Source organism: Porites lutea, chromosome 2, assembly GCF_958299795.1.
Source record: "Porites lutea chromosome 2, jaPorLute2.1, whole genome shotgun sequence".
In the NCBI taxonomy this organism is placed as follows: domain Eukaryota; kingdom Metazoa; phylum Cnidaria; class Anthozoa; order Scleractinia; family Poritidae; genus Porites; species Porites lutea.
Window position 1 is genome coordinate 8505228 of NC_133202.1, and position 24904 is coordinate 8530131.

General features: G+C 39.1%; 1 pseudogene; it reads left to right on the forward strand.

Annotated features, from left to right (window-relative positions):
* Positions 1–1245: 1245 nt before the first annotated feature.
* Positions 1246–24411, forward strand: LOC140925569 (extracellular calcium-sensing receptor-like; annotated as a pseudogene).
* The last annotated feature ends 493 nt before the right edge of the window (positions 24412–24904 follow it).

The window sequence follows — 24904 nt, forward strand, 5'->3', positions numbered from 1 at the left end:
GAACACCAATCATGCTTAGATTGCATTTTTCTTCTTCCTTAATAGAAAGTTAAGTATTTGTCCAAATACCCCAAATAAATTTTTATATTCCTAAAATTATGCATGTTTGCCCTGGATATTTCCTTATTTAAATATAATAATGATGACACTTTTGACCACTAGGTAGGACCGTTCAGTGATTCGCCGATTTTCAGGTTTCATTGACAGAAATGCTCCATCTTGGGATAGTTTTCTTTTAATACATCTGTCTTCGGCTGACTTCCAGTTGGCGTTTATTTGTTACATGCATTTCCTGGATAACAAAAGGAAGCGTCCTTTGCACACCAGCTACAATTCATCATTACACATACCTGGCCTAGTTTTTGCATGTTCTTAATATTGATCCAACCTCATCCCTTTGTACATAAGGAGAGCCCTTTCAGCCAGTATCCAGTTGGAGTTTATTTGTTACATGCATTTCCTGGGATGACAAAAGGAAGCGTTCTTTGCACACCTAAAATGAAACGTTCGGTTAATTATGTCAAGAAAAGGGGAATAAATCCTTATCAGTCCAATGTGACATTCCGCACGAAAGACATGATGACGCAGGCTTTAAGACCGTATGATTGATGTGTAAGCTAAAGTAACGTATTTCACTGTGGTTTCACTTTATTTTAGGTTTTTTCCGGCAGGAAATAAGTGCACTTTCAAAACAGGAACACCAACATGATTTATATTTTATATCTGGAGTCAATATTGATCCATAATTCTGCAGGATGGTGTAGATTGGGGCAACATGGTGTAGAATGGTACAGAATGGTGCAGGATGGTGCAGGATAGAGCAGATTGCCGCAGGATGACACAGGATGGAGTAGGGTGTTGCAGATTGGATCAGGATAGTTCAGGATGATGTAAGTTAGTAAAAGTTGATGCAGGTTAGTGAACGTTGGTGCAGGTTGGTGCGGATTGCTGCAGGAAAGTGCAGGTAGGTGCAAGTAAGTGCAGGATGGTGAAAGTTGGTGCACGATGGTGCACTAGGGCTCAGAATGGTGCAAGTTAGTGTTGGTTGGTGGAGATTGGTGAAGGATGGTGCCAGATGGTGCAGATTAAAGCAGGATGGTGCAGGTCGGTGCATTTTTGTGCAGGCTAGTTCAGGATGGCGCAGATTGATGCAGGATGGTGCATGATGTTGCAGGCTGGTTCAGGATAGTGTAGGATGGTGCAAGGTGGTGAAGGTTGGTAAAAGTTGGTGCAGTATGGTGCAGGATGGAGCCGTCTGGTGCAGGATGGTGCAGATTAGTGCAAGATAGTGCAGGATGTTGCAGACTAGCACAGAATGGTGCAAGCTGGTACAGAATAATACAAGTTGGTGAAGGATGATGCAGATTGGTGCAGAATGGTGCAGGACTGTGAAGGATGGTAAAAGTTAGTGCAGGATGGTGCAGATTGGTTCATGTTGGTGCAGGATGTTGAACGAAGGTGCAAGTTAGTACATGTTGGTCAAGGTTGGGGCAGGATGGTGCATGCTGGTGTAGACTACCGCAATATTGTGCAGGTATGTGCAGGATGGAGCAGATTGGTGCAGGATAGTGCAGAATGGTGAAGATTGGTGCAGGATGGTACAGGATTGCATATTGTGCAGACTAGTGCAAAATTGTGCAAGCTGGCACAGGTTGATGCAAGTTAGTGCAGGTTGGAAAAGGTTGGTGCAGGATGCTGCAGACATGTGCGGATGCTGTAGTTTGGAGCCAGTTGCTTCAAAATGCTGCACGTAGGTTCAGGTTAGTGCAGGATGGTGCAGAAAAATACGAGATGTCGTTGTTGTTACATAGATAGAAATACACATCATCTTCATCCGTCATTTTGAATTTCTTTAAAAAACCATGATCTGCCACAGAGGGGGGAATCTGGCTCCTTTTTCACAAGAAATTCATAACTTGTATACTAAAATTTGTGAAACATGGAAGCAAGGCAAATTTAAACGCTTAAAGCTGCTCCGATAACTTAGGATTGACAAAGAGTAAGAAATTGCTCAGAATGCAAAGAGTAGCTCTAAAACGAAAAAAATTGGTGCAGGTTGGTGTAGTTTGTACACAACACTACAGAAGCTACAAATGTACCAAATGCAACTGCGCCAAACTAAACCAACTACAGCAACTCTACCAACAACACCAAACTGAACCTAACTACAGCAATTACACCACATTACAGCAACTACACTAACTACAGAAACTACATTAAACTACACCAACTACACCTAACAACACCATTTACACTTAACTACAACGACTACACCAAACTAGACCAATTAAAGAAAACTACACCAAATACAGAAATACAGCAACTACTGCAACTACACCAAACTAGATCAACTACAGGAATTATATCAACTACATCAAACTACAACAACTACAACAACCACAAAAACTGCAAAAAAACTATAGCAACTACACCTATCTACATCAACTACCTTGACAGAAACTACCTGGACATGACATGAATTCTTCTATATTCGTAATGGTTATCATAGGTCATCGCCTGTTTAACGTTCCTGTTCTTCTTCAGTTGTATCGATCTACTCCTGCTGGTTTGGAACCCACATCACGGCAGGATACTCGAAATTTGGTATAACAATAGTAACAAATTTTAGGTTTAGCGTTTTGTGAGTAGGGTATATATTACTTCTCACAAAGCCGAATGGCTTATTTACTTTGCAACATTTATACTGACATGAGAGTTCCACTACCAGTCATTTGATGACATAACTTCCACGTAGGCCTGATAAGGTGCAGGTATTTGGGATTTGTGAAGGTGAACATCACCGGATGACTGTTTATATTACTGATCGCAACCAGCTATTTTCCTAGGAGGTGTAATATGTCCATTCCACAACAAATGGTGTTCAAAGTTCATTAAGGCTCTATTATGGGCCCTTTGGAATTTTCATTGTTTGTCAGAGATCTACCTAACTGTTTGACAGCTTTCAATGAGTTAATGTACGCGGATGATACGGTCCTCTATTACGCTGCCTCGGATGCAAACTAAATAACGAGCTCAAATTCCTTTTCGGATTGGTCAAATAAGAACGATCTGTTCTGTCATCCTAAGAAAACTGAATATGCAAAATTTGAAACTTAAAACTGCTATGCAACTTAATCATTTGACTTTGTTAAGCTTAGTGAAGTTTCGGGTGTGCCGGCGCAAAAGCTATCCGATATACAGTCAGACCTATTTTAAATGATAGGGACACCAGAGGGACTAACCAAGTGTCGGCTTTACAGAGGTGTCCGTATTATAAAGGTAAGGAATCTATGATTTTTGGCATTGCTAGGACCAAACGAACTGTCCGTAGAATAGAGATGTCCGTAAGGAGAGGTTAGACTGTACAGTCTAACCTATCCTTACGGATAACTCTATAATACGGACAGTTTTGTAAAACGCACACTTGGTTCTGTCCCTTTGGTGTCCTTATTAAAGAAGTTTGACTGTAGTGTGAACATAGCCTCACACAATCAGCTGTTATTCCAATAAAGCTGAGTGTCCCATAAGGCACGTTCTACTACAGTTAAACCTCTCCACAACGGCCACCTTAGGGACAGAAAAAGTGGCCGTTGTAGGGAAGTTTAAACATCAAGAGTCAATGTATGGACTGTCCGCCAAAAAAGTGGCCGTTGTAGGGAGGTGGTCGTTAGTTGAGAGGTGGCCGTTGGTGGAGGTTCGACTGTGTACATAATCCAACCTTTGAGTTTACGTGAAGGTTTAAGTATGTCCATAAAAATGCTCCAGATTTGTTTAAGAATTATTTTATCGAGTCATCACTAGGCGTAAAGGTTTAATTCATAAGGTACGTACAGAATCTGCAAAGAAAGGCTGCAATTTCATACTGTAATCCAAGCTTTTAGTAATTTGCCATCTCATTTGAAAGCTGATAATTAAAAAGTTCAGATGTCTTTGAAACGAAGTTTTTATAGTGTTAATGATATATGAAATAAATCATATATAGTTGTAAGTTTATATAGTTTTAAGTTTCTATTCTGAGACATTTTATAAAATAACTAAGATAGTACGCGCGCTCTGATTGGCCGAGAGCAGTGTTTGCATGAGAGTATGTAAACATGGTTGTGGCGTCAAGTTGTTTGGCTTTTCGCGCGCTAATCACGCAAGCACCAAATTTGAAAAAGTTTTCGAGTTCAAAACTCGACAAGTTTACTTTATTTACCCATTCCTTCGTCGGCTGAAAGATGGAAAATCGTTACAAAGAAGGTGAGTCAATTTTTCTTCGCTTAAGCTGACATTTTAAGCGAGAAAACTCCGTATTTTGCAAAGCATCTTTTTGTAAAACAAGAACTCATTACGCGTTCAAGACTTCGTGGACAAGATTTTGCGACTGGTAAGAATTTCTCTTTTAATCAGTGTCATACAAAGAGTTTTGCGTTTTTTTCTAGGGAAAGTTATTTTATAAAAGCAATAGAAAACTTTTTTCCTGTGTTTGCATAGCCTGATATAAACACTCGAGGCGTTGGGAGAATTCTCGCCGGTTATGCAAACCCTCGACTTCGTCTCGGGTTTGCATAACTGTCTCGAATTCTCCCAACCCCTCTCGTGTTTATATCAGGCTATGCAAACACGGAAAACGTTTTCTATTGCTTAAATACATTTCGTTTATATTACTGAATTCTGTAACCTGTATTAGGAGTAACCTCCACGAACGGCCACCTCTCTACAATGGCCACCTTTCTACAACCGCCGCTTTCTTGTGTCACCAAGGTGGTCATTGTGGAGAGGTTCAACTGTATACATATTTCACAGGATAAATTTAAATTAATACATCGAAGGGGACCGAAACATATGAGAAGGAACATTTAAGCTAAAGTGAAGTATTTTCTTGTAATGTAAACTTGCAATATCAAAGTCAAACTCTTTGGTGAAAATTTTCGTGAATAATCTAACTAAAACCCACACATAAAAACTTGCCTTATCTGGCTTGGCTAAACAGGTTTTTATATTTTTCTGAAAAATAAAATGACAAACTCCTGTTAGCCGGTTCTTAAAGCACTTAGTTATTACTGTATTCGACGCATTAACATCCGGCCACCTGCTGTTATGCTTAAAATACTCAATGAAAAATTTCAAAAATCTTTTCTTTCCCTTCACAATAAGCCAAGAGCCTTCTTTATACACTGTGCATGCGAATAAAAAGCAGTGTTCACAATACTTGTGGGAGAACTGCTCCAAATTATCTGATAAAATGAGTCCAAGAGAGCCACTGAGCTTGACAATGATTATTAAAATGTGAACAAAAGGCTGGCCTCCCGGCTGGTAGTTTCCAAGGCATACGATATGTTTAACAAAACCGTCCCGCTGCACAACATATGGTATTTCTCCTTCGTAAGCTCACATATATTTACTTCGGCTTGCTGAGTGAATCTTTTCTGGACCTATAGTTCTTACATTTGTTCGGAGCGTGCCTTCTTTGATAGATAGCGAGGGACTTTTTTTATTATCTCAGAGCAATCTGCCAATAAAACATTGTTCTGAATCACATTTATATGAATCAGATAATAAATACGTTAAGTAAAGCATTTTTCACACTCTGAAAACGACGCAACGAACCAACCATTAGTCTTAAGACTAGTCTGCTACGTCACAACAAGAAAATAAATGATGTGGTAAAAGGTAAGACCACGTGACTAAAATCTCACTGGCTTTATGTTGCGTATCACGAAAAAAGGTAGACGGTTTTTGCGAGTTTTCAATCAAAGATGTCCACTCGGAGAACGCAAGTATCTAATTTATCCCGAATTGTATATCTTCGAACCTTTTAAAAAGTAGGAAATGAAGCAAAACATTTTCGTCGTAGGAGCACTTTAAATGGTAAAGGACTTATCCGATCACCGAGTGTCAAAGTAGTCAAAATTTCCAGTCAAACTACCAATGGTTTCACTCAATGAGAAGATTACCAAAAAATTAATGGTTTATTTAAATTTGAAATGGACCCACGCAAAAACAGATGGTATTGTAAAACAGCAATCGTTTTATTACTTCTCTTCACATCGCCCAAGTTGATTATTTTGCGTTGAATACGAAAAATATATAAGTGAAACTAAAAAAGAACAGGTTTTGTCACTAATTTGGCGCAAGATTAACAGAGCGAAGAACCGTTCCCAGCATACTGAATGTGATTCATGTATCGGTAAGGTTACTACTAGTACTAGTTCCCTTTTGCACTAAATTCCTGCTCAGAAATTTGCTGTCTTAAAATCAGAAGACACCTTGTGAATATGACAATATTTTTTAGCTTATTGACCTGTCTGGATATGAATGGAAAGGGCTCTAAACTCAACAATTCAGTTTTTTCTCTAACCTCTCCAATTACAAAAGGATTCTTTTTGGTCGTTTTGAAAACGACGATAGAAGTTAATACATTACTGTTTCTTCCGTGTGCCATTTTGAGTCAAAATGCTCAAAAATACTTTTTCACTCAATTTTAATGTTTCCTCTACGGCTTTGACTTAAAGGCTTTTCGAATGATAAACCATTTACACCGTTTGAGTAACAAAATTGTCAAAGTTACTACTACAAACATTCATAACTTTATTTAACTTCAGATTTTAGAGTAGCCTAAAGGCTAGTATCTCCGTTGAGTTACACATACAACATCACACATAAAAATCATATTTACATGAAAACACAAACCGTTGGTAATGGTAAACGTTTAATGTATGAAACTACGAGAAACAAGTAAATGTCTAAGTTCCTTCAGACTAATGGTTCTCCTAAAAGAATCGGGAAGCGAGTACCAATATTTCGCTGCGGCATCCCGGGGAGGGTACTTGGGTTAATTTTTGCTGCATGGTAGGTACATGTGTCGCTGGCCTCTCAGAGCCCCTACCCCACTATAGTCTATTCTGTGGCCAATTTTAGATCCCACCTTAGTCACTTTTGGAGAAAATATATAATTTTCGCAATCCCAACTTAGTCACTTTCTATTTTTATGAATTGACCCATTTTTTAGATTGAATGAAGAACACTTTACTTTTCTTCTAGAGTACAAACATTCTGGTACGTTTGCTAACCGTAAATATGAAGAACTGTCTTATCCCAAAAAATCCGAAAGTGTGCTACCCCATTCTAGCAATTCTATTGAAAATGCGACCCCATCCAGCGGCACATCCCCATTAGCCTCTTATAAGGAAGTACCCTTATATTCAGTCGTGCTAAACTGAAATACCTCTTTAAGGTACTCTGGATAGTTAATAAAGTTAATTAATGCATTTCAAAATACACATCATCATATTGCTAATTCTCGTATTTGCCAGGCTGGGTGTATCGGCCCGCTCAAGTAAAGTATCATAGTCACAGTTACTGAAACGTTTGATGCCACCTTTTTCCTCCAGTAAAGGGTAAACGTCGATCATCCTCAGCAAGGTGAAAACCGCCGTCGGACAATCCTTCCTTTTAATTAACGAAATATTATTCACAATGAAATAAGACTAAGCAAGGGTATATGTTAATCATGTTGTTAAGGCCATATCCAAATTCCTTTGATATTTCCTTTTCCGTTTGTTAAACATGAGCGAAAAGGACAAAACGGCCTAAAGATAATAATTTGATACTTTAATATTTTAGGGGAATCATGTTAGCATGTCCAAATGTCTATCAATATGATTTTCCTCCAGGGTACTGCACAGCATATAAAGACCATGACTTGCATGAGAAGTATAGTGTTCTCCAGCCTCTTAAGACTATTTCTGTTTATATCCTCGTTTATTCCACAAACATCCTGCAACCACGATTTTAGAGCTTACAAGGATGGCGACGTAATAGTCGGGGATCTGCTCAGCATACGCTTACCAGAGGGTGATGATCACTGCGGTAATCTTTTCACAACTAGACTGGGGCATGTAGAAGCTATAATATTCGCTATTGAAAGCATAAACAATAATCCCGTTCTTCTTCCGAACGTGACACTCGGATATGACATACGAAACTACTGTTTTAGCACGAACATAGCTGTGAAAATAAGCCTATGACTTCATGCAAGATAATTCTGCAACGGACAATACCATGCAGAACGGATCCAAGCCGATCTCAGTGCTTATTGGTCCTGACACTTCCGCCAGCGCAGTGCTGGTTGGAAGCTTTCTTTAAGTCGTTGACATTCTTGCCATCAGCTCAATTGCCACAAGCGTAGACTTGAGTTTAAAATTGCACGAAAACTTCTTCAGAACAGTTCCACCTGACATCTGGCAGGCAAAGGTCATGGCAGACATTATAGAACTCTTTAACTGGACATACGTGGCGGCTGTGGGTTTGGATGACTCTTACGGACGGAATGGTATTGGGGCACTAGAGAAACCTTCTGCGTTGCCTTTTCGGAGCACATCCCACGACGAGACTATCATGATAAGATCAAGCAAACGGTTGCTAAGATTAAGCTCAGGTCTAATATCGGAGTGATCGTCGTCTGGCTAGCAAGCGATTATGGTAGAGATTTTTTTCGAGAGGCAACGGGTAAAAACCTTGTAGAAAAGACTTGGATACTCAGCGACGCATTGACCTCTGAAGAAGCTGTGTTACTTGACCCTAACTTCGCAATGCTTAATGGCTCGTTAGGAATACAGCCACATGACTAACCCGTACCCGACTTTGAAGAGCATCTTGAGATTATCACCCCTGCAAAAAGCCTTGAAAGAGGGAGAGAGTGGTGGGAGGAATTCTGGAGATTAGAATTCAACTGCTCAGCAATTGATCTGGGACGAATTCCAACTTGCGAATCAAATCTAACGCTACACAATGCCCTAAAAAAGATCCGGAACTCTTTCGTGTCGTATGACATTGACGCTGTTTACTTTATTGCGCACACTCTAGACTGAACATTAACCACTATTTAATTACGAATAGAGATAGTTCTTCCTCGAAACAGCCGATTGTTAAGGGACGTGATCTACAGAAGTATCTCCCAAATGTTAGTTTTGATGGTTTAATTAGCAAAGTTCAGTTTGACATGTTTGGTGATCCTTTATCTGCTTCATACGACATTATTTAATTTCGAAGTAGATCAACCACAGAAGGAGCTCGTAAAAAGATTCGGATTGGAGTCTGGGATAGAGAAGGTACGCCTACACTCAATTTAAATGTCTCGGGATTATAATGGAAAAGCTTCTCGACTCAGTTTTCGTTTTGTTCCTCAGAGTGCTTGCCTGGCACTAGAAAAGAAATCACCGAGCAATGCTGTTGGGAATGTAAAAAGTGTCTACCTGGAACTATCAGCACCGACATTGGATCAACCACCTGTACAAAGTGTGAGCCAGAAACAAAGTCAAATGAAGGGCACACTGGGCGTGAGAAGTTACCTATTGTCAACATCACCTTCACAACCGCCACTGGAATAACTATTACATTGGTGTAGTTAGCGTAAATGATCTATTAAGCGCCGCTACTCGAATAAACACCGCTCTCGAATAAGCGCCGCAGCGCTCATTTGATTTATAAATAAACGCCCCACCTTTGATACGGCACTCGATATAAAAAGATATCAAAACCACATCGCTTGACAAACAAGACCACGACCCACTCGTGAGTTCTAATGTAAGTTTTAATGTACGGAAACCTTCGAAACCAGGTTCATATAACAGTTCGAGGTGTGCATATTCGTCCTTTCATTCTTGCCCAACTCTGAGTTCTCTCGATATTCCCCTTAGTGTTTTACCCGTTGTTGAAATAAGCGCCGCTCCCCAATAAGCGCCGCAAATTTAACATGGAAAATGAAATAAGGGCCGCGGCGCTTAATCGATCTTTTACGGTAACTTTCGATATCCCGCGGGCATATCGGAAAGACTGAAAACAACTGGATGAGAGTATAACACATTCAAGAAGAAACAAATTGTGTTTTTTCACAACTAGATAAATAACTAAAATGTGTACTCCTAATACACAAGATTTTTCTCTTCAGTTTCAGATTTTTACGATGGAGCATTATCTCCCGTACTCACTAGACATTGCTTCAAAATCTTCGTGTTAAAATCAGTGAAACACTTCATTTGCATGCTGTACATTTTGAAGAACATTTGAAAACAATTTGGATTCGTGCCCTTATACCTTTATTAAAAATGAAAGTTGGGTAATTTGTTGTTTTCTAAAAGTAGTTTGAACAGCCGAACCAACATTTTTTACACGGAGTGGGGAAGGCAAAAATTCACTTTTCCTTTCTAAGGTAGAAAGTGTCAGCAAAACTTGAGAGTCGTCTAACCTAATTTTCGCACCGATTGCAAGTGCCATTTCATCCACGCATTACCTCACCTAGTTAACAGAATTACCAAATGTAATTGGGGAACGTTACGCCGGAACTGAGTAAGAAGTTAGGGTAAGTTTTGAAAATTATGCTCACACCTGATCCTGGCTACGCTCCTGATAGAGACTTTTGCTGGAGAGACATTGAAACCTGCTCTCTAATATAGTGACTACCAGAAAAAAAAAGCCATAGGATAGTTCCAGAAAACCACCCATTAAAATAGATCATGAAGTTGTCGCGGCGGAGAATGAACTTGAAGGCTTCTGATCAAGTGCAATTTTTTAAGCGAGCCCAGACAAGATTATGTTCGATGGGCACAGCTTGTTGGACGTCTTACTAACAAGCACATTACCACTACTTGTCTTCAGAGGCCTTTTTGAGTGGACGAGCAGAGAAAATTAGGCTTTGACGGTTAGAAATTGAGGATGCCAGAGTGAAGACGCCTTTGGTACGATGACGTCATCGTCCTAAAGTAAAAAGAGTTCGTTTTTTACCACTACATCAATCGGTACACTTTTGTTGTCGAAAGGTCCGTGAGCATGGTGAATGATTTTACATTAAACTGCAGACACATCTTTAATCACTCAGTGAAAGAACACCCTTATTGTTCGCGAGCACTCTAGTCGCTTACTAAATTTTCTTTGCTGTTTCCTTTATTTGGAATTAGGACTCTCTTGAGTTATCCATGCATGGACCCGCCTTTGTTAACTTTTTCAAAAAAAAGGAAAATCTGGAATTGTCCCTTGGGTGGGGCATCTACGCACAGTTTTAAAGCCCCTCGGTAGGGTGACTTTTTTCTTATCTCCTGTGCTCATCCCTTATTCTTCTCAACCCCTTCCAAACCAGTTTTACTGTTTATCACAAAACACTTTATCGAAAGACTAATAATCTCCTCAAAACGAGATTCGTGATTGAAACAAAATAACCGTTGTTAATGGTGTACAAGATAGAATGAGTTTATTTATTACTTTGCTAACACCCAATTTGTAAAACCGGAAGCAATGATGTTTATTTCAAGGGCTCATGTCTCATGAGTTTTGAGGGAATCTTCAAACGCTGTAAATACATGTAGCTGGAACTATCATCGCATCCTCGCTCACTAATAATGATAACTTATATCAACTTCCATTATTTATTGCCTGGCTAAGATTCTCACGGATTCTTCAATTCAGTTGTTTGAAGCTAAGTTGTAACGCCATGCCAGGAACGTGACGATCGACCCGCGATATACGGGGGAAAATATTAATTGGCATCTTTGCCGTCGAGTAAGGTAATGCATTTCAATTTTCATTATTATGGTTAATCTTAAAAGCTCTAGTTTCGATAAAGGAACTGGAGGAAAATCAGGAAAATTCCAGATCGACTGTGATGATTGCATTTTATTTACGCGTCGCAGCATAAATATAACAAATTCATTTTCCCTTTCCTTAGGCAATCTACCTTTTTTTACTATTTTTAGCAGCAGAGCTATCGCTTATATTACAGAGGCTAATTCTATTATGCAGATCACTCAGATTTAGTGACGAAAACTCTATTATCGATTGTAATTTTGGCAACACTAGGCGAGTATTCGGTGTAAAGCCTATTGACAAAGTCCGCGCTAGAACACTCTTCCATTCAGGACTTTTGTTCCTGCTCCGTTAAATTTGCCCAATTTTTTTATTAACGAACTCGATTTAACTACAAACAATCAGTAGTCAGGCAGAGTGGCAAGCTTCAATGCGATGTGGCAAGAGAGATATACGCCTTTGAATTTCTGTGAATTTTGCGGGTGTAAAAAATTGAAAAAGTATACCCACTCAGTTTCGAAGTAGTTTCTAATATATAGATTTAGCCAGGGCTAAAAGCGAAGCTCTGGTTAATAATACGTGTAAACAAAAAAAAATTAGATCGTGTAATGCTAAGCGGGGACGGCAATGAAAATGGCTTCAAGACTAATAAATCTAATTAGCAAAAACAAAATTGCACTTTCAGGACTTAGAACCGAATGTTACCTATTCCTTATTAAAGACCCTAAATCAAGTCTACATACTAATTTTTAGCCAATTCGGTGAGAAAGTGTGGCAGCGACTTTTCAAAATAGTTCGAATCTTACAGACAACTACTCTTAATTACGCAACACGAGCTCAAATGAAATTCATAAGTTTCCAGCTGTGCTCTTATGTACGTACTCTGTTTTTGACAAGTTCGAAGTAACGGGGTTGATTTAAGGTGTAGGGAAAGAACGATGCGTTCGAAATAGCGGGGAATTCGAAATAACCGAGTTCAAAATAGCTGATAGTAAATGACTGAAAACATAAGGGTAAATCCACAGGAATTCGATCTTCCTTCGAAATAGCGGGGACTTCGAATTAACCGAGTTCGAAAATTAATAAGCAGGGTTCGACTGTAGTCATCTACAGGGTGTTGTGTGCATGCATAATAAAGGCTTTGATTAATCTTCAATATTGCCATCAAGTCAGTGAACTGTCTGCTTTTCATATTTTCTGTCAACACACACAGCAGTTATTAAAAACATTTATACCGACGAAGATTGGTAAGTGATGAGGATCTCTTTTTAGTTAGTTTTTTGTTAAGACGAGATCGTGACATAACAGCACTAATGTAATAGAGCCTTGCTAATTTCTGGTAGCTCTAAAATTGCATTATCCAATGATTCAGTTTTAAATAACAATTAATATTTAAGAAATATTTATACAGAAATTAGGCTCCCGTGCTTTTTTTTCTTATGGAGGTTATCACGTGTGCTTTCCAAAATACATAAAGACTTTGCGTTGAGATTGGTCAAGCATCAGAGCCAATCTAGTTTTAGATTGGTCGAAACGTTGACAGGTGAATTTAAGCGTAAAAACTTATGCTAGATTTGGAAATGTATTTGTTTTACATTTTTATCCTTTCGTGATCATTGCCGCCACAAAATGAAATACAGCTGTTACCAAGATTCATCTTTTTTTTTTTTTTTTTTTTTTTTTATTTCGCACACACAAACAATTACAATACATTACATTTACAATTCATTACAGGTAACTGTTATCGTTTACAAAAAAGAAAAAGAAATAAAAAGAAAAATAATCTATATTTATCTCCAAGATTCAATATACCAAGATTCATCTTTTACTCAAAGCTAATTTGGCCACGAAAATTGGATATAAAGTTTAGCTGTGCCAGAAATAAATGCTTACTTCCTTTATTGTATCTTCCTTAGGAACCAGGGTTTTAATTTCACCAGCAACTACTCTGCCAGATACAGGATGCAACTGACAAACGTTTTAATCTACAAAAGTTATTAAACTGTCTTTTATCATTAACGAACAACCAGAAATTAATCAACACTAGGCAAGGACTATTAATCATCATTGAAGTGACGACAAATAATTTGAGCGTTGGATGTTTTTATTTCGATCAGAAACATCCGACCTCTCCACGTGATCCTTTTGAAACTTAACAAACATTTTGCGCTCACGTGATCAAGATTTTTGTTGTCAGTGGTATCTTGTCTGATTTGAATTCGCCTAATAGTAGTTTCGTCATGGAAAAAGGGAATAGTAGGACGAAATATAGTTATATCAAAATCGGGTTTGCCCCTTTTCTCTGCCAATGAAGTCCATAAGCCGACAGGAACATCAAATTGTGAATATAGAGCAATTGCAGGTAAACATAAAAACTTTTATCTAACTGATGATATATAATAATGGATACTACCTTGTAAAGCGAAAATTAGTTAGCATTAATGTCGCATGACGATTTTCACTCATTTAAGGTGCTAACATAAATATGGGTACGTAGAATGCGAGGGTTAATAGGACGTAGTTTATTCAGAAAGTCAAGTTACTCATGCCGTGTTTAGACTTGAACGGTTTACTGACGTACGAGAGTTTACTTACCTAGGTAAACCTTTTTCGTGTGTAAACGCTAACTGATACCTTGGTAAATGCCGCAGAAGACAAAAGAAATTTGATCAAGGTAAAAGTCGTAATTACCCTGTGATCAGGCATGGTTAAGGTTGGTAACCAAGGTCAAGATGACAGATATATCCGCTTGTGGGGTGTAATATGTCACATCCCGCGGTGAGCAGATCGTGCGATTGTCACGTTTTCGGCCAAGCGTTTCTATCATGGCAGATAACAGAGAAGTCAGAGAATGATTGGAACGCCTTGATATCCTGAAATTTTCTTTCCACCTATCCTCCACGAAATCTCCTTGTAAAAGGCTCTCAAACCAGAACTGGTTTCGCGGCCATGCCCACGCACGTCTAGCTCGTCTTTTTCTTAAAAAGCAATTTGGAGTAAAACCATCCGCTTTCGCCTCGACCTCTTGAGGTGTTGTAACATCAACATCTTACGAAATCTTGACGTTTCTGTTTGCGGCTCTTGAATTAAGAAAGAAAAACCAATGGCCACGAAAGCCACCGCTTTACTTCTTGAAGCGAGCATGGTTTTAGAATTTCCCGCCAGTTCGATTTCATAACGTGGATAATGCAGATAGCGGAAATGTTGACAGATCAACTTGATTTATTTGAGCTAGTGTAAACACTGGACGAATGTACCAAGGTTAAGTAACTTGACCTTAGTAAACTTTTACCTTGGTAAAAGCTAAAATGTAAACACGACATCAGGCTCTTTACTCTTTCTGAAATTTAAGACCAAGCAAGAAGATAACGGCTTGAAAGCCGTCTAAGGATAAAAAGTCCAAACCCACAGTCACTTAATGAGAATTTTGGGGAATTTATTGTTTTAAAGCAGATCGTCTCTCAAACAGAAGCATCAAGGTAAGATATAGACGTCACGAAAAATACCCCTTTTGTAGCTCAACGTGATTCAGCTTTATATTATGGCTCTTGGCTTTATGGGTATAACTTAATTGTTAGTTTTGAAAGTTTCGTCCAAGAAACCATATGCAGACCACAATAGATTAACTTTAGTACACAGAACGGTCTGGTGATCAAAATTTAAGTATTTATTGGTCTAGGAAATCCATCCTTAATTTTATTTCAAAAATGATCGGTACTCTTCATTTTTTTTTGCTGTTGTCAGAAGCCTTGTTTTTACCTCATTTAAGCGTAGCGACATTGACTCAACTTGTTGAAGAAAATCGAACGATCCCCAATCCCGAGCCTGCCTTCAGTCCTTTTCAAAATTTTCGCATGAAGAAGTGTTAATTATAGTTTACATGTACTTGGTTTAGTTCCCAGTGAGGAAGAACTTCAACGTTCAGATTCAGATGTTCGTTTTTAAATGGCACATTTCACTCTTTTTGTCACTTCTTAGTCCTAAACCATCTCGTATTACACAAAAGAACTTCCTATACACTAATGATGGTGTTAAATTTCAGTTTGAAGACTTCATATTCCTAGTTCGCTACAAAATATTGTTAGAGAAAAACTTCGTGAATAAGTCGGGGCAACAAGATAAATACAGAAAAAATAGAATTTCTAACAAAAAATGTCAAATAGTTTTGTTCGCTTTACCATTTTTTTTGTTCTTTCCCTCTGTTATAAGAAAACCAAAATGATCTCTGTAACTGTAACGTTTTGTTAACTATAACTTATGATTTGTAAGTTGAATGAAGTGCTTTAAAAAATATAGTTTCGAAACCTCCAAGATGTAAATACAACAATGTTTAATATTGAGAGCGCCTGCATATGACATTGTAAATGAAATATTCTGTTGTGACTATAAATCGATATTAAAGAGAAATTTATAGAGAATTAAGGCTTTTTCGTCTTTTCCCTTCTATTCTTATGGATCGGAGACTATCACGGGTGCTAGCATCCCAATGATTTCGGTTTCCGAGGCAAAGAATTAAGAGAACCAGAATCGGAAAAAAATCGCCGAGTTTACAGACTCGTATTCGCTTTTATTTAAAATAAAAAATTTTAATAAAGTACTTGATAGGCCTTCTGGGTGTAAGCATCAGTCACATGATCAATAAAGTCATACTTAGTATTCATTCATCTTGCATCGGTTCAGCAGCGAATAAGACGTGCCTTTATTCCCTTTAATTTTGTTCAACCAACTTTTTCCCATAACATATCCCGATAGCCAAAAAGCGTTTCGTTTTCTGTTCCCACGCTTTTACCGCGCCAGATGATATCTCAATGACACTCCACAGGGTCGGTGTCGGTTATCTGCTTTATTAACAACTGAATTTTTTAAAAACAATTTCACAAAAGCCAGACCTTAAACCCTTAAGGGAAAATTTCCAATGTTTAGGCTTAGACGTGGATATATATACCCAGACTGTGAATCGACATTATTTCACTCAACCATTAGAAATACAATTTCACCGGAACTCAGCTGGAACAGTATAAAAATTATAAAAGACAATCCATACATTAGAATAGCTTCCGTGCTGTTGTTGTGCAAAACCAGCCGTCGTAAGAGTTTAGACAACGTCATAACAAGCTTTAATTTGTACGCGCCCAAAGAAATAGTTTTCCTCCATTGCTCACTTATGTAACTGCAGCCGATATCCGAGTTCAATGTCATTTAGACGGCTGCTCTTAAATTCTTCGTTCACATAATCTGGGATGTTTTCTGCTGTCCAGCGATATAAGGTGTAAGAAGCCTGATGAGTTTTTACATGTAGAAATGGCTAGAGCAATAATGTTGTGCTTTTTTTTTTTTCATTCATTCAGGAGGGTCTCAATGGGGTGGTGGCTTTTATGGTTATCGGCTAAAATTTTGGCTCTTCTACGGCTATCGGTTAATTTTTTTCAGTTACGGTTAACGAAAAAGTTAAAAATTAACTTCTTTTGCTTCAAAAAGTTAATATTAATTAACCTGTATTTTTTTGTATCTTTAAATCAAAATAAAGGTCTTCGGATCATCTCGGGATGAAATAAGCTATTCTTTTGAAAAATTTTAACATTTGATAGATCATACTTTTTATAAAGTATTGCACTTCTGATATTATTTTACACATAGAAATGTCAATAGTCAATTTAAAAATAATCTTTGTGAAAAAGCAAAAGCAGACACGCGAACGCCCAACTCAAGGCCGGGGCGCGACATTCATTATAACAGAAATGGCCGTTTTCACACTAAAGAAGGATTATTCGTGTGAGACGGGTTATCCGTTTGATGATTCGCGTCAGATAGGTGATACGTCTTAATTTGGCAATGGAATAGTTTTAGTTTTGAATAAACAATCCGCCTGACTTTTGAAGACAGGATTATCCGTTCCAGATAGCCTGTGTACAGCCGCCCCCTCCCCTCAGAAAAAAATCGGACAAAGGGTGTCTGTGGGAAGGGCGCGACTGTACACAGGCTAGTCTCAGACGGATGATCCATTTCTAGGTCTAGTGTGAAAACGGCCAATAACAAAATTCCCGTGTCCAGTGTTTTTAATGATAGCGAAGGACTGTACGGAACGACTGTCTTGACGTTGCCTTGTCCGTAGGCCGCATTATTCCGCGCGGCTGATGCCTTTCGGGTCATGTGGTCCGAGCGAGTTCGCCACTGAAATGCCTTGACCGAGATTGCGTGGGAAGACGCCGAACAGGGACTAGGCATGGCGATGTCTACCGTAGCGTCCGAGAAAAACAGGGAAATGTTGTTTATCGGCAACGTGTTTTACAAACAGTGACATCTCTGCGTGTTGTTTCACTACTGTTTTGAGGGCACGGCCTCCTGAAAATTGCAAATATTAATCCCCAGCAAGAAGCCACACTTTCGCTATGGAAAAAATTAGTTCCCCAAGAAGGCGTCGGAAATGGAGCCTAGGTCTTGGTTACGTTAACACCTAAAAGGCACTTCGCCTAACGTTCGCACGGAGTCACACTAGCCGGGAAATAAAAAACGCACCCATAAGTGAGTTTAGTACCTTCCTTAAAAGTAGCAAATCTAGGGAACACTTTCTTTTACGGTGAACTCATTTTTACGCTATTTACGGCTAACGGTTAAATTTTTTAAATTTTTACGGCTATCGGCTAAATTTTTGGCCGTTTTACGCCTATCGGTTAACCCCATTGAGACCCTCATTTAGTGCCTTACCAAAGGAGGGCTATGCAGACTTCCCATGATTCCGTGCGGCAATTTTTCGCGTTTTTTCGCGTGAAACGTGGCCATTTTAAATACATTGTGATCGTCGGAGATGAGTTTTCGATCTTTTAAAAGAACTTGTTTGACGTCTAGAAGTGAGTTTGTAGCGTGTCATTCCTTTTGATTGGCACCGAACTGATATACTGAGCGACTTTTCCAAGTTATTAATGTATAGTAATTAAATTTCTTATTTTCACGAAAAGAGAGCTGAATCTTTTCCACAGTAGATCTACAAGTTACTTATTTCCCTCTGCATGCATAATTTTGTATATAGTTTATAAACAATATTGGAATTGTAATATAGCATATTTTACTTTATTTTAACTTATTTTCTCGAAGATATTAGCTCTACAGCTACTCTGTAAATTTCAAGAATAAATAAAGTGTATATGTATGTATGTATGTGTGCATGTATGTATATATGTATGCAGACGACGATCGAATAGTATCCCATGATGCACCTCGATTCGTGTTATATTATCACTGCGTACGTGACACATCATGATCAGTAATCTTCAGCACGCGCAAAGTGAACATCGATGGCAGTGCTCGATGTGGATGGTTTCCAAACATGTTTCGGTTCAGCAGCTTCTGCTTTTGAGATTATCGAGTTGGCTTATATTCACTGTGCTTTAAAGGAGAATTTCAGCGTTGCTTTGACTGAAAAGGGTTTTACATGTATTTCACTGATCTGTCGAGAACTACTTGTGCCGCGCTCGGTCGCACTGTAAACACAAATTATAAGACTCGCAATAGATAAGCTTCGCTAGGTTCACTAGGAGAACCCGGGCCAGAGGAGAACCAAAACTATGACTGATCTATAAAGTGGTTCCAACAAAACATCCGCTACGCTGTGAAGCTAATTACCAAAGGAGAATTTATTACAGCATCGCGCTCAAAGGAGCTGAAGTTTACAATGGCAGTTACAAATAAAATTTAACCTATCGATGCGACAAACAATTCGCATCACAGTCTACCCGGTACTGACTCAAGCAATCTTCAAGGAAATTTCCTGGCCAGAATACTGATCTGTTCTTTTGAATAAATAAAGTTTCTGATGTTTCTTTTTCAAATTCTGAGCAGGCTTCAGTTTACGTTGTGCCGGCTTGCATGCTGCGTGGTACCTTTCTTTGGGTTCTTTTCACACTGAAACACACCGTTATACACCGCTCCTTCTTCGAATTGAAATAATTATAGTCAAATTCCTTTTAAAAATAACCTCTTTGAAAATACAAAGTGATTGCTTCGGCATAAAGCGCTCTCAAAAGCGCCCAACAGATTGTAGCCTTCATCAGGCTTTACACATATATTATGACACATGGCGTTGAAATGTGATAAAAGATTCGAAATTTCAGCCATCTTTGGTCGACAAAAAAGTCTTCAAAATGTGGGTACTTCTGGGTACTTCTTGGCCTGTACAATATTCAGGACTTCATTTTGCTGGCGTGAGGTCCACATTTGGAAGATTTCAACATATATTCCAAAAAATCTCGAATATTCATGACCTGGTTGTGGGTCACTCAACACTTTGTGATGGGAAGACTAATTGAAACCGTGAAAATAAATGCTTCTAAGTGGAAACTTCGCTCTTAAGCCATTGCAAATCGGAGAAATCATGTCAAATAACGAAATAATGTAATTTTTTTTACTTTTACTGGAAATCGAGTGAGAAAAAAGCCGACGAGAAAACGACCTTATTTCAAGATGGAATCTGTTACGACTGCGATATTGCGTGATGCTTCTGGAAAAATGCATCATGGGATACTATTCGATCCTCCTCTGATATGTATGTATGTATTATCTTCACTGTCACAGTCGAGTACTTCAAGAAATGTGTTACTTTCCTACTACAATACTTGAGGTTCTGTGAAACCATAATAATTTTTGAAGGGAGGAAGGGATATAATTTAAAGGAATGACAATGGACCTCGTTGTACCTCGACTCAAAAATCAACAAATCGAAATTGAACATGGCCGTTTTAAGCCATTGGCAGACGACTGCCCGACTTCTCGAAGACCCACCTGTGAAGTAAACATGAGTAAAACGTACGTAGGGTGAAAATATAAATAAAAAAGGTGTAAAGAACTATCTCTTTATACAACTAGAATAATCAGTAAAACACATTTTTAAATAAAATCCATTAGCTGCGTCTCGAAAAGTGCCCAAAAATTCACAAAAATTGATCTCTCGCAGAAATGATGCGTGTAATGTAAGTAGCATAAAAAAGTCAACTTGGTCTTACGATCGCGCTTTGAACCAATGTTTTGAATGAACAAACACAAAACAATAGACAGAAAAATTATTTATGTAAAATTTTATTGAAAACAATCCAGTAGTTAATCCTTAAAAGCAATCCGCGTAACACTAACTAGATCGTGGATCCGTTTACGCGAGTGAAAATCGGCTGAGCACACGGCAAAATTCAACACAAAATCACGCCATCTCCAATCGGAGCACATTTTGTAATTTTCTTTAAACACCGATACCAAAATGAATTATAAACGTCTATGAAACATTTATAAATACATAAATTTCTTCCTTTTAAAGACGAGATTTCCTTGACCATAGAGTAAACATGCACCTCAAAATGCTCCAAGACGTCGCCACCTTGGTTGCATATCAAAACAGGCCATGCCCTCCGCCGTGAAGAAAAGAAGGTTGAATTCCTCGAAGAACAATTTCATAATGAATAGTTTTCATTTGCCTACGAAAAGAAAACTGAGTTTTTTTTTAACTTTTTCAGTAACCTGTACAATGAATACAAATCTCACGCCGTCGAGTCTATCCAAAATTCGCCTGTTAGCTGATAACATATAAGCTTAAGCTTACTAACGCCTCTCCAGCAAAGAACTGACAAAAAAGAATTGGCCGCAAGACCACATTCAGCCTTAAAAACTGCAAAGAGGGTACCGTAAATTAGTCGGTATTCAAATCGCAAGAGTGCATATAAATCACGTCTGTGTCTTCCTCAAAGACGGGAGCTTGATCGAGTCATTTACTGAATACATCCATCTTTAAAGTGATGACGTCACAAAACAATTCGATAATGTATTACGGCGAAATGCATCATAAGAAGACTGCATCATCTTCCTTTTGCCTTATAAGAAAGTGAGTAACTCATTTGCACATGGCAGCCAACACTATAAAGACCTCTATAAATCGCAGATACCCTTTGGGTGACTCCGTGTTAATAGATTAAAAGGTTACTCTCACTGCTAAAAATATGTGAAGGTTTTTTAGTATACGCCAGATTTACAATAATTTGGGGAAACGATATCGGGAACTTTTAAGCAAGTTACAAAAACAAGTTTGCGCAACAGATGTCTGACTGTTGTTGAGAAAGCCGTTCTTCTTTCTGAACGCATATTTTTCTTAAAACTGTTCGCAAGGTTAAATCTATATTCCTTTAATTTGTTTTAGTGCAAACCACACAAGGCCGATGAAGTGGAGGAAAAAAATAATGCTTTCAGGCATCTTAAGACCGCCTCTCTTTATACTGCTATTTCTTCCACTAAATCTTCAAACGACGGATATAGAAAGTATAAAGATGGCGACGTTATGGTCGGTGGTCTACTCAACATCCACTATCCTGGCCCTAATGATCAATGTACTGAGCTTTCTACCAGAGGTTTGGGACACGTAGAGGCTACGATCTTCGCTATTGAGAAAATTAACAAGAATTCCAGTATTTTACCGAACGTGACAATCGGCTACGATTTAAGAGACTACTGTCGGAGCAGTGCTCGAGCCATGAAAATAGCCTATGACTTCATGTGTGATGGCGATCCAGTACATATGTCTAACCAAAACATCAGCACCTCCCTCACAAGATATGTCAACGAAACCAAAACCAAGACCATCTCAGCGTTAGTTGGCCCTACCGATTCCGGCAGCGCAGTGCTATTAGGAAGTCTTCTTCAGGTTTCTGACATTCCTGCCATCAGCCCGAGTGCAACAAGCAATGAGTTAAGTTCACAAATGTACAAAGACTTTTTCAGGGCAGTTCCACCAGACAACTGGCAAGCAGAGGTCATGGCAGACATCATAGAGCTCTTTAACTGGACATACGTGGCGGCTGTCGGGTTGGATGATTCTTATGGACATAACGGTATTTCGGCCCTGGAAAAAGTGTCCTACAACAGTGGAACATTTTGCATTGCTTTTTCTGAGTACATTCCGCGGCTAAGCTATAAGAATAAAACGAAGGAAACTATTCTCAAGATTAAAAGGAGGTCTGAAATCGCAGTGATCATTGTTTGGCTTTCTGGCGATAACGGAAGAGCATTTTTTTGAGGAAGCAGCTGTTCAAAATCTTGAAGAAAAGACTTGGATACTTAGCGACGCTCTGGCCACGAATAGAACATTATATCTCGACTCTCACTTCACTATAATAAACGGCTCCTTGGGAATAATTCCACATGACTATTCTGTTCTCGAATTTGAAGAGCACCTTAAGACGATCACACCTGCCAAAAGCATCGAAAGAGGCGCGGACTGGTGGGAAGAGTTCTGGAGATTGCATTTCAACTGTTCAGCCACAAACTCCGACGATTCTGGGCTCGCACTTTGCGAAGCAAATCTGACGGTACACCATGCGCCGCAAAAGATAGGCGACTCTTTCGTATCGTATCTCATTGACGCTGTTTATTCTATTGCACACGCCCTAGATAACATTTACCGCTGTTCTCTTACTATACATGAAGATGGTAAAAGAGGAAAGTGTCCTCCAGTCAAGCCGACTGTCAAAGGCCGTGATCTGGAGAAATATCTCAGAAATATCACTTTTGACGGTTTGACTGGCAAGGTGCGCTTTGACGAGTTTCGATCCTTTAACAGCTTCATACGACATCATAAACTATCAGCTTGACTCAACCACCGACGCTGCCCGCAAAAATATTCTGGTTGGTTCCTGGGACAAAAAAAACACGCCCAAACTCAAAGTAGATTTGTCCAGGCTACGATGGAGAACTCCCTTCACCCCGTTATCCTCCTGTTCATCAGAATGTTTACCTGGTACCAGAAGGGAGAAAACCGAGCCATGTTGCTGGGATTGTATAAAGTGTCCACTAGGAACTGTCAGTACCAAAGTCGGATCTATTAACTGCACTAAGTGTGACCCAGAGACAATGTCAAACGAGGAGCGCAGTAGGTGTGAAAAGCTACCATTCATCAACATCACGCATTTAAATGTCTATGGAATCACCATAACAGTGGTGGCTTCCCTCGGTTTTATTCTCATATTGTTCGTAGGAGGCTTCTACATCAAGTTTTTCAACACCCCAGTCGTTAAGGCCTCTAACAGAGAGATCTCTTTTCTGTTGCTATTTGGTATCTCAGCTCTCCTTATTTTAGCCGTCCTCGAACTTTCTGAGCCCAGCCATTCACTTTGCACCGCAACATTTTTCTGGCGCTATTTTGGTCTCAATCTTTGTATCACAGTGCTCTTTTTGAAAACTATGCGAATAGCAAGCGTTTTTGAGGTCGATAAAGTGGCACAGTTGTTTACACCGTGTTACAAAACCCTAACAAGGCAGGGTATCTTTCTCTCAGGTATGAATTTAGCTTTCCTTTGCTTATTGGCCCTGTGGATCTTTCTTGACCCCCCGAGGCGTAATAAAATCGTCCGCGTAGATGAGTACATCTTTCTTGTGTGCAAACCATTTGATACCAACGTCGGCCTTGCACTGTTCATCGCAGTCTGTGCTTACACGCTCACTGTGGCTTTCCTGTGTACGTATTACGCTTTCAAAGCAAGAGGAATTCCCGAGAACTTTAACGAGACAAAATACATAGGATTCTCTATGTACATTCTACTGTTGTCATCGCTGGCATATTACCCTGTGGCGTTTGCTTTTGAGAGCTGGTACGTGACAATTGTATCTTGTACTACAACTTTAGCAACTTCGTTTGGTATGTTGGGATGCATGTTCGGTCCCAGAATCTACATTCTCTTTTTCCAATCCGAGCAAAACACCATCGAAAGCGTCAGGTCGCAGGTGATGAATTTCTCCTTTAGTAATGTAAAGGCAACCAGAGTTTTACCTGGACAAATTAATGAAGGAGTACCTAACGCTGCACTGAGTACCAAAAATTAAAAACGCCGGATTGCAGTTAACCCACCAGCCATTCTTTTGACCAGTAACATGGAGAAATACTTTAAACTTCTCAATCTGTACCTGCCTTAATCATTAAATACACTAGACTTCTTTACCTTGTATGTATTGTCTTCCTGTACTGGAAAATGTCAGCGTACAGAAAGTCACATAGCTGTGAGACGACCTTGCGTGGTCTTATAGAGGACTGGAAACAGGCTGTCGACTCAAAACAACCCATTTATGTTCTATCTACTGATATGAGTATTAGGCCTTCGACTGTTCGTTGAGTCACTCTCTGACAATAAAGAAGTTGAACTTATGGCTTTGATGCGATTGTTTTTCGAAAACAGACGAAACAGGGTAAAACTGGGTGAAATTAAAAGCATTTGGAAACCTGTGAAACGTGGATGTCCGCGAGGATCATCTTTTGGGCCCTTACTCTGGAACATGTTCCAGAATGATTTACCGTTGCATGTCGAGGGTGGAAACATGA